This window comes from Nicotiana sylvestris, chromosome 2 (assembly GCF_000393655.2).
Source record: "Nicotiana sylvestris chromosome 2, ASM39365v2, whole genome shotgun sequence".
NCBI lineage: Eukaryota > Viridiplantae > Streptophyta > Magnoliopsida > Solanales > Solanaceae > Nicotiana > Nicotiana sylvestris.
This window is the reverse complement of record NC_091058.1, coordinates 204,803,810-204,815,025: the sequence shown is the minus strand read 5'-3', so window position 1 is coordinate 204,815,025 and position 11,216 is coordinate 204,803,810.

The following is an 11,216-nucleotide window of genomic DNA, read 5'->3' as shown; positions in this document are numbered from 1 at the left end:
TTTTCTCGCCCTCATCTGCGGCGGCCTGCAGATCTTTCTCAAATTGCAAATCCATGACTTGCTTCTCCAATTTGCCTATTGTAATCCTGTACCCATGTTTTTTAGCCAACCAATCCCACTATTCTTGTGACGCCTTGACGAACTTCTGGAGATGGGGTCTTTTGGTCGGTCTCCCAAACTCGATTTCCCTCTTATACCAAGCAAAGTATCTTGGCGAAACTTCACATTTGGACCGATCACGTACACATGTATTTGCTGTTAAGTATTGACACTCGCTCCAAATTTGTCGGACTGTTGCTTCATGAAATTGTCCATTAGGCCCGATCTCGACCACTTGGCCGCTAAGATCTTCATCTTTTGGAACTATTTGGCATCTCCCCAACTGCCTCAATACTCGATACGGGGCATAGGGCTGAATACTCCTGAGTCCCATCAAAAGGAAATGGGGTCCAGTGGCTGGCATAGATATGATTTCATCCACAGGCAACCATCCAAATGTCCATTCTATTTGGCTTGCAGTGACAGAACGGAGGTGTGCTGTCCACTCTGTGGCCCCTTCTAGTAAGCTGATTCCGTCAACACTCGTAGGAAATTCCTCTATGCATGTTTTCTTCGTCGACCCCTAACTCATAAATTGAGGACGACGACATAGGTGTTCGATCATCCATATCTGCAGCAACACGTTGCACCCCTCAAAAAAGTTTCCCCCGGCTTTGCAGGCTGTGAGAGCGTGGAAGATTTCAGCTACTATCATGGGTGCGAGGGTGCTGTTGGCCTGAGTAAGCAAAGTGATGACAACCCCAGATACTCGTATGTCAATGTTCCCATCTTTTCTAGGAAACACCAGGAGTCCCAAAAAGGCTACCATGAATGCAAAACACCTATGTTCTTCCCACTTAAGGCGGTTTCCTTTGCTACAGATTTTGTTCTCTGGCTTGTTGAACCCCCTATGTGACCATATCTATTGTATATAAACTTCAAAGTACAAAATCCAGCTGCCAAGTCTGGGTTGTGGACCCCCTGCTTATTTTCAAAGAGTCTAGGAACCTGTGTACGGCTACGGCCCTTGGAGCAATCAGGTACTGGTGTCTCAGAGGAACTTTGGGACTCCCGATGTATCCGGCTATTTCTTCCAATGTTAAGTTCAAAATCCGAGAAGTGAAATACGTTATGAGCCGGGTCCCAGAATGTGACCAAGGCCTTTATGATATCCCCCCTAGGATTAATCTTCAGCAACCTAGTGAGGCCTCCCAGGTATAGATTGATTGTGTCGCGCCCTGATTCGCCCAAGTCATCCCACCACATGTGCAACTCCAAAGAGATCTTGTTCACAATTGTTACGTGCAAATTCTGACTTGTGCTCATTCTGCACATTTATTAGGATGGTTAAGCAAAAATCACGATTCAATTGACTCAAAGATAACATGGACAATTTTTTTTTCATTTAAAATAAAACCCGATTTTGCCAATACGGCCTTTCAGCACCTTGGGGTCGAAGATTTTAAGGCTGTGTCGGCTAACTGGTAAAAGCCTAAAAAATGACCACATGCGGCTGTTCTTGCAAAAATAGCCTTCCGGCGCCCTTTTAGGGACATTCGGCTATTTCTAGCAAGAATGGCATCACCCTAATTATTTTCAAATAAAATTTTTGTTCTTTTGGCTAATTTCGCAAAAAGTGAAGTTGGACCCGATGGGGGTTGCCTACGTATCTCACACCCTGTGAGAATCAAACTGGCGTAGTTCGGGCCGATAAAACAAACTTCTTTTGAAAACAAGACTCTTTTCATTGTAAAATAAAACGATTTTTTTCTCTTTTTTTTTCTTTTCTTTTTTTTTCATTTTCTCAAAAATTCGGCAGAGTTTCGACACTATTTGGACATTTTTTTTTTCAAAACAGGCGATTAACTCTCTTTAACCCTCGTGCCTCTATCTCTCTTTCCTCAAAATATTCAAAAGCCGGTCAGCATGCAAGTCCGAAGCAAACAAATGCACAAGTAGCAAGTTAGATGCATCAAGGTGGTCTTTTGTCATTTTTGGTACACCTGTCCTAGACAGACCCAACCCCTATGTTGAGCCTTTAAAGTCAAATGCACGTGATGCAAACAAACGTTCCTACTAGGGATCCGGCATGAAGCTGAGTTATTCTAGGTTTATAACCTGGGTATTTGTTCTAGACTGTGTACCCGAGCGGACAACTCGAGTCGAGGAGGGGCTACGTACCGGGAACCAAAAGGCCATCCGGCTTAGTAACTTGTCCGAGCCTCTTTCTTATTTCAAGGTATGACACTAACAGAATAGGGAGTCTCGACCAGCGAGCACATCCCTGAAAAAAAAAAAATGCTTCACACGGAGTACTCGGATGGGCAAAAATCGCTCGCTTTATCTTTGCACGAAAACCCTTCGTGTCTTCGGGCAAAGAGGGGCAGCTGTAAGCACGTGATTTTTGCCCAATATGAGAATTACTCCCAAAAAATTCAAAAATAAAATGATTTTTCTTTGGTGTGCAATTTTGTGATATTTTGAATAATTATTTGTATTTGTCTGTGCATGTTTATTTGCTAAATTAATAAAAAATACAAAAATATGTCGCATTTTGCATGTAGGATTTAATTCTACAATTGTTAGTAATTAAATTTGTTTACAAAAAAATAAAAATTTACAAAAATAGGCATCGTTTGCATTTTTAGCATTTAATGTCCAAATATACAATTTTATGCTTAATTATTACTTAATTGTGCGTTTATTGTTATTTGGAGTTAATTTGCGCTTTTATAACTTAATTTAGTTCTTAATAATAAGTTAAGTATTTTTATAATTTAATTTTAGAGAAATAAAAGAAGAAAAGAGAGCGAAAATATAAAGAAAGTCGGAATTGGGCCTCTTCTTCGATTTCAAGCCACAGGACCAAAAAATGGCCCAATCTTCCCAAATGACCCAGTCCATTTCGAACTGGGTCGACCCAGTCCATAACCCAAAAGACTCAAACCCCATTTGTCTTTCATTTTTCATAAAAACAAAACAAAACAAAAAAAAAATAACAAAGAAAAACCCTAAAAGACTAAGCTATCCGCCACCCCCCCTTCCTATCTTTTTCTTCTTCCTCAAGTTTCTCCAAGGTCATCCATGGCTTACCCCTCAAAGCTCAACCATGGCTGCCCAACGTCACACTCACACACACACGCACCAACACCTCCAAGCTGCCCTCCCATGAACGACCTCAAAAACCATAAACGACCTCAAAAACAGGAAAAAAAAAACCTCCATCGCATCTGCTTTTTCTTCTTCCTTCCCCTTTGCGTCCCATGAACGACCATCTATTGGACGACCTCATCGCCGGAAAGAATCCCAGACGAACCCAGTCGCCAGGTTATCGCCCAGGAAAGAACTGTTGCTGTCGCGCGATATAGCTAGTCGCGAGCTACGTGAACTGCTGGCCGCGTATAGCTTCATTGTTATCTTCGTCGTCGTCACGTCCAAATGACCATCGGCGTCCATGTTTCTTCAACTCGTGTTGCTGCTGTTCCTTCTCCTCCGAGCTGCTGCTTCTCCGCCATGGACGAGCACGCACAGGTGCGTCGACCAGCTCTACTGTGAAGCAATATTGCTTCCTCCGTTTATGCTCCCCGCTGCTAATGCTTCATGCTGCTTCTTCTTCCTCACTCGATGGACTGCTGCTGCTGCTCGTCGCAGCAGTTGCTTCGTGTTTCTGCTTCACGTTGCTTCATCTTCTTCGTCTCGTCAAAGTTCGAAGGTTTATTTTTATTTGAGTCGAAACCCGGACAGGTTTGTTTACGATCGAGTTCGTCGTTGATTCATCTCTGGTTAGTTGTTTTTGAGTTTTATTTTTGTCCATATTTCGTTTTTATATTTCTCAAAGTTAAAATCGTTAAATATTTGATTCTTTTTTTGTTCGTTGTTCATCGTTGAATTAATTTTTAGTTTGTTCATGTGTTTTGATTGAATTAATTTTCATATTTCAAATGGAAATTTAATTAGTGGTTTTTCATGTTTGTTTTATTGTTTAGGTAAAAGTTGTTAGTCTAATGTTGGTGAGATACAAATTGAAGTTTAATTAATTGTTTCTTCAATTTGTTTCATGTGTTTATGTATTTTTAGAAATTGTTAATATTGTTAAGTTCAAGTTTAAGTTCATAATTGTTTCTTCGTCGATCTTGTTATTTGTCTAAAAGAATTTAGTTGTGTTAAGGGAAATATGTTGATTTAATCGTTTGAATCCATCATGTTTGTTGTTTAAAATAGATTTCATTCATGTTCATACTTTGTTTGTTTGTTCTTGAATCCGAAATTTGTATAGCTTGATTTCTTGTTTACCATTTATGATTATTTCTTGAATTTGTCTCATAATCTTGTTTAAAGTTTAATATAGGAATTGTTTGTTGTAATGTTGTTAGAGTTGATTTTAAGTTCAATATTATTGAATTTAGAAATCTAAATATACTTGTTTGATTGTTGTTGTTGAATCCGAAAATAGGTTTGTTGTTGCTAAAAATATTGTTCAATCAAATTTTAGTTGTTCTTTGTTGTGCAATTTGTGTTCATGTGATTTGTTGTTGAAATGTTGAAGAAATCATGTTCATGTGATTTGTTGTTGAAATGTTGAAGAAATCATGTTCATGAAATTTGTTGTTTGAACATTGTTAGAAATTAATCATATTGTCTATATTTTGGTTAAGTTTGATTAATTGTTTGTTATAGCTGATGGGGTAGTTTGGTAATTTGTAGTACGTTCAGGGGTAAAATGGTAATTGCAATAAGGTCGGAGGGGTAATTTAGGAATTGTACATTTTGTAATTTTTTATGTGAAGCATGGGGGACAAAATGTAATGGGGTGGGTTGTGATATAGTTATTTAATATAAAGGGGGACAAGACAAATTTTAGTGTGGAGGAATCTTGTATTTGTTTATGTTAGGCATGAGGGACAAAATATAATGGGGTGGTGTGATATATTTATTTAATGTAATGGGGATGAGTGGGAAGATAATGGGTTAGGTAGAGAAAATGGGTTGATTTTAATTGATTAAAAGATTTATGGGATGGGATATATATAGGAGTCTTGAAACTGATTTAGAGGAGAAAAAAAAGACACACAGAATACAGAGAAGAACGAGAGAGAGAAACGAATCTGAAAATAAGAGACTGAAAAGCTGTTTATTGTAATCCGAAATATGAAGCGTGAATACATATGAAGAATGAAAATTTGAAGTTTTAATTTCGTTTTTATTTCTTTGTTCCTTTTGTTGATTGTATTTAAGCTATTTCATGAATTACTAAATAATAACTGGAATAAGAAAATAATATCATAAGTTAGTCTGTAATAAATCAGTTCGGCAAAATAGGTTAATTCACTAGTTATGAAGGCTTCAAGATTATAGGTTGATCATGAACAAGTAGCTAAATTTAGCTAAGACACGAATTTAAATTAAACATCGTAAATTAGGCATTAAGGCATGACTTGAGCTTAAGCAAGATTAGAAGAACGTTTAAGTCTAATAAACTTTCTAATAAGCTTTAGTAATTATGGTTAAATTTAGTTTCAAATGATTGTGAATAATTAATCTCAATAATATTTTTTTAAAAAAATAACAATGCTAAGTTTTAATCTAGCTATATTTGTTTATTTTGAATATTAGTTGTTGAATTTTTATTTAATTTATAATTTTCGAAATTAAGAATAAAATCCCTTTTTCATCAATATTTGTATGAATCAAGCAATTAGCGTGTCATGTTTTCTTAAATAATAATAATAAAAAAAACGTAATTAATTAGGATTTTCTTTATTCATTTTAGAGACTAATTTTAAATAGCAAAATGTAGTCGCTTTAAGATTTATCCATTTAGGAAAATAAATGAGATGAGCCTCGCTTAATAAAATGTATAGATTGCGGGGCCCTCAATAAATGTACATTTAATTGCTTAGAATTAAGGAGGAGTCGTTTTAGCAAATTTCACGGCCCTACCCCAAAGTAATAAATCGCTAATTGCTTTAGGCGCGATATAATAATAATACATTCTTAAACACGGGTATGCATTTATGCGACCCAAATCCAAATCCCAAAACATTGAATAAAAATACGTTCCGGATCGTGGATGCATTTTATGTGACCCAATCCAAAGACATGTTTTTAAACGATGTTCACATTCTTTAAAAAATATAATAATGAAAGCGGTAAAAAGATAAAACTTGCACATGAGTCCATATTTGTATAAAATCAGATAATCAAGCCAAATATAACAGTTGAGCGACCGTGCTAGAACCACGGAACTCGGGAATGCCTAACACCTTCTCCCGGGTTAACAGAATTCCTTATCCGGATTTCTGGTTCGCGGACTGTAATACAGAGTCATTCTTTTCCTCGATTCGGGATTAAAATTGGTGACTTGGGACACCCTAAATCTCCCAAGTGGCGACTCTGAAATAAATAAATAAATCCCGTTTCGATTGTCCTTTAATTGGAAAAACTCCCTTGCACCCCCCGCGGGGGCGGAAAAAGGAGGTGTGACAGCTCTGGCGACTCTGCTGGGGATTTTTATAAAACCCAGAACTACTGGTTCAGGGTTCAAGAATTCGAGCTTAAAATAATTGTTATAGTTGGCTTTATTTATTATCTGATTTTTACATGATATATGCCTAATGTGCTAAATGATGCTTTTACCGCTTTAATATTATCTGAATTGTGTATATACAACTGCTACGAAACCCTTCTTCTTTCTGAGTCTTCTGAACTTATGGTGTACACGTGCGCGTGGCCCACCTTTCTGTTAGAAGTCATACCAAATAAGACGAAGTTGGGACAAGTAACTAGGCCGGGCAGACTTTCGTGCTCCCGGTACGTTGCCCCCACTTCGGCTCAAGCTGTCCACTTGGGTGAGCCAGGGCTAGAACAATATGCCTCAGGTTTTTTCACTTAGAATAACTCAGCTTCATGCCGGATCCCTAGTAGGAGCGATTGTTTGCATCACGTGCATTTGACTTTGGAGGCTCAACACATGGGTTGGGTCTGTCTAGGACAGGTGTACCAAAAAAAAGAAAATGACCATCCTGATGCATCTTACTTGCTGCTACTTGCGCATTTATTTGATTCGGACTTGTGTGTTGACTGACTTTTAAATATCAAGAATAATATTTTGAAATTGAAAAAAAAATAAGCGGTTAGGGAATTGATTGTTTATTTTGAAAAAAAACCAATGCTCGAATACCGTCAAAACTCTTGCAGAAAATTTGAGAAAATGAAAAAAAAAATGTCTTATTAGTTTGTTTTATTAAAAGCAAAGAAAAAAATAGAAAGAAAAAAAAATCGTTGTTCTTATTTTTCAAAAAAAAAATGGAAAATATTCCGTCTTCCCCTGAAAAATGACAATGAAAAAGAGTCTTACTTTTAAAATAAGTTTTTTATTTGTTACTGAAAATGCCAAAATGAAAATGAAAAAAAAAGCCGTGCTTTGAAAGTAGTTTTGTTATTTGTTGCTGAAAAAGAAAAAAAAATCCTGTTGCCGAACTACGCGGGTTTGATTCTCACCGGATGTGAGATACGTAGGCAACCCTCATCGGGTCCAACCCCACCTTTTGCTAAAAAGCCAATAACAAATAAATAAACAAAAAAAAACATGTCAAGATTTTTAATTTTGTCATAAATAAGTCGGGTGATGTCCAACTTCCCCTTTTACAAAAAAATAGCAAAAATATATATGTCAAATTTTTAAGAGGTCGGGTGACGCTGTTTTATCAAGACATAGCCGAATGTTCCCGAAAGGGACGCCGGAAGGCTGACTTTGCATAAACGGTCACTTTTGGGTCAGGTTAAGATTTGGTTCAGTTGACCCACACAGCCTTAAAAATCTTCGTCCCCGAGACGTTGAAAGGTCATGTTTGCAATATTGAGTTTGCTAATTTGAAAATGATAAAAAGAGTCATAAAGAAGTCGGGTGACGCTGTTTTACCAAGACATAGCTGAATGTTCCCGAAAGGGACGCCGGAAGGATGACTTTGCATAAACAGCCACCTTTTGGGTCATGTTTAGGATTTTGGTCCAGTTGACCCACACAGCCTTAAAAAATCTTCGTCCTCGAGGCGCTGAAGGAACGTGTTTGCAACACCAGGTTTTTATTGTAATTTGAAAAAATAAAATAAAAAATAAAGAGTCAGCGGTCAGGTGAATACCGTTTGAATTTTTGGTCAAAATAAGCCGAGCCAGCTTCGGCCGCGTCTTAAACCGTTCTTGCTGAAATAGCCCTAGAGTATCTTTCAATTGTCGAAAGGCTATTTTCGTAAAAGAATGACAAGTTTGTAAAGTGTCAAAATAATCTTCCCCGGCCTCAAAATTCATGTGAGATTTGGAAGGGGCCACATTTGCAAAAGTAGCCGTTTGGTTGCATTTGTCAAACGGGGAAACGAAGCTGGCCTTTTTTTAGGTTATAAATCTTTAATTAGAATATGTGGGTTGTTTGATTTTCGAGTTAGTAGGTCATCTTCAAATCTTTGAAACCCAATTTGTTTTAAATTGAAAAAAAAATGTTTAGTATTGTTTATCATTTATTGGTCCGAACTACGCAAGGTCTGATTCATGCAGGGTCATGATACGTAGGCAATCTCCATAAGATTCGACCACAAAAAAAAATGAGAAAAAAAAATCGAAAAAAAGAAAGGAAAAAAAATGAAAAAAAGAAGAAGAGGAAAAGGTGTTATTAATAATGGGGACCGACGGAGTCCATTCTAACCTGTTTCGCTTTGAATCACAAAGAAAGTTAAGGTGGTTGGTTTGTGGTAAGCCGGAAATACAAGACCCAGAAGCACACTTTGCGGGGATCAGGCCTGATAACAGAAGCACTCGAATCCTATTGGGACTTGTTGACTAAAGTTGATGATATTGAAGTTGGCAATGGTCTGGGCAATACTGATGCGAAGCTCAGTGGCTGAGATGCCAGTTTTGATAAAATGGGAGGACGCTCCGTTCCTTGGTTAGCAGGAGAGAAGTTTTTGGTGGCTTATTTTGTTGTCATTTCTGTTGTCCGGATTATTCTTAGGGTTGTAATCCGAATATTGTCTTGTGTCAAACCTTCTTATCTTTCCAGTTTGTCATATCAGTTTGTTTAAGTTTTGTCAAGGCTGTGTTAGGATTTTATTCTGGTTGTTTTGTTTGTTTTATTATTCAAACCATTTCGCCGGTAGTCTAATACAAAAGCCGGTCTTTTATTGTTTCCAGTCATCTTTTTGTTTAGTCCTTTTATCATTTTTGTTCAGCGCCGATTCTCGTGACATGACTTGCGCACATATTGGGCCTAATCTTAAAAGTTAATCATAAAACCCTGGAGAGGTGATCAAAGCATTTAAAGGAAATAAGAACGGTGTGAGATTATTTGAATCCCGAGTCATGTGGAATTAGGGCAAGTAAAACACAAAGAAAATCGTTAAATGCAAGATTCGCCGAATTGTCATGAGGGTCGTTCATGAGAGTGAGAGTGTCGCCCAACAGTGCTTTAGAAATGACAAATGAAAAACAAGTGTTTAACATAATTGTCAAGACCAGCATCGTCGGAAGAGACTATAAATCTATGTTCAATTGTGTTGTTTGCACTTGGCATGTTTTGAAGACTGGAATGACGAAGGCATTTTGTTCTGCTACCTAAACACTTTATCCTTCGTTACCCCTTTTGAGCCTTATTTATCTTCTTTCATACCCCTCGTTCGGAATCACTAGCAACGACTAGGAAATACGAGCCTGGAAGGTAAAGAAAAGAAAAAAGAAAAAAATTAACAAAAAACGAAAAAAAAGAAAATAAAAATGATAACAAAGAAAAAAAGAAAGTCAAATGAAAGAAGAGGAATTGGGAACTACGTTTGACCTGATTCCTCAAAGAGGATACGTAGGCGCCTCACGGCTCGGTCATGGTGTAATAAAAAGAAAATTAAAAATAAATAATCCCCAAGCAAGAAACTGGGGCAAGAGTTGTGCTCGTTGTAAACAAAATTGGTTCCGAAGGTTGTAATGTTAAACCCTAAATTTATTTTATTTTTGAGCCTTTAATACCCTTTCTTTCTAGCCTATCCAAAAACCCACATTACGGTCCAAAAAAAGACCTATTGACCAGTCTGCAAAAGATGTCAAGTCAGACAAATGAGAGTCTTACCGGTGAACATAACACTCTGTTCCACAACAGAAAGGACTCTAATCTCCAGCAGAGAGAGTCATACCGGCAACACTCCAAATCCCCAGCTGGAAAGTGATACAAATGAGAGAGTCTTATCGGTGAAAATCTTCACGGACACCATAAGGCGATGAAAGCTGAGAGAAAAACCAAAATGAGAGAGGCTTGATAGTGAAAACCCTTCGGGTACTACAAGTCGAATAAGATTGGGAATCAGACGGGGAATTGCCAATTGAAGATCTTGAAAGACGATTGACGACGGAGGATAGGCCACATATGCATGTCATGACCATTAGAGTTGGTGTCTGCGTTTGATAGGTTTTTATTTATAGTTTCTTTTGTTAAAGAGTCATCTTTTTCCTTTGTCTTTTATTCTGTTCCTTTTTATCTTTCTCCTTTTCATAGAAAATTCCCCAGTAGAGTCTGTTTGGTCAGAACCAGTGGGAAATGACTTCAAAATAGGCCATCAGCTTTCTAATTATGCAAGATGAGATCTGGCTAGTACATCCAAGTAATATAGTCAGCAAGGAACAAGCACGAGGCCAGTGTCAAAAAAGATACCCCCAACAAAAGGATTGACGAGTGTCTAGAGGGATATCCTTGCCGAAATCAAAGGTTATAAACCTCAAGGCCAAGGCCTGTGGACAAATTAAGGAGAGCAATAGGCATGATTTGAGAAATTCATACGAGACTAAAAGGTCGGGAAAATGAGATTTTCCGAACTATGCCACAGAAGGAAAGGTTTATCCCCAGCAGAAAGGGATTATCCCCAACAAATAATATTATCCCCAACAAGTTGTGGAACGCAGAGCAAGGAAGGAGAAAGGGAAAAGCCATCCCAGTGGAGTATCACAACCAACTACCACGCTTTAAGCTAACAAATTTTGTTTGATTTAAAACAGGTAAAGGAAATGGCATTGATGTTGGAAATGCATGCCATAAGGAAGATTGTCAAACTGGGGCAGAAAATTTTCTTTTCAGTTAGAAAATTTTCTGGAAATCAGGTACCCATTTGGGGAAGAATAAAGATAAAACCAGTCTCAAGGGAAGT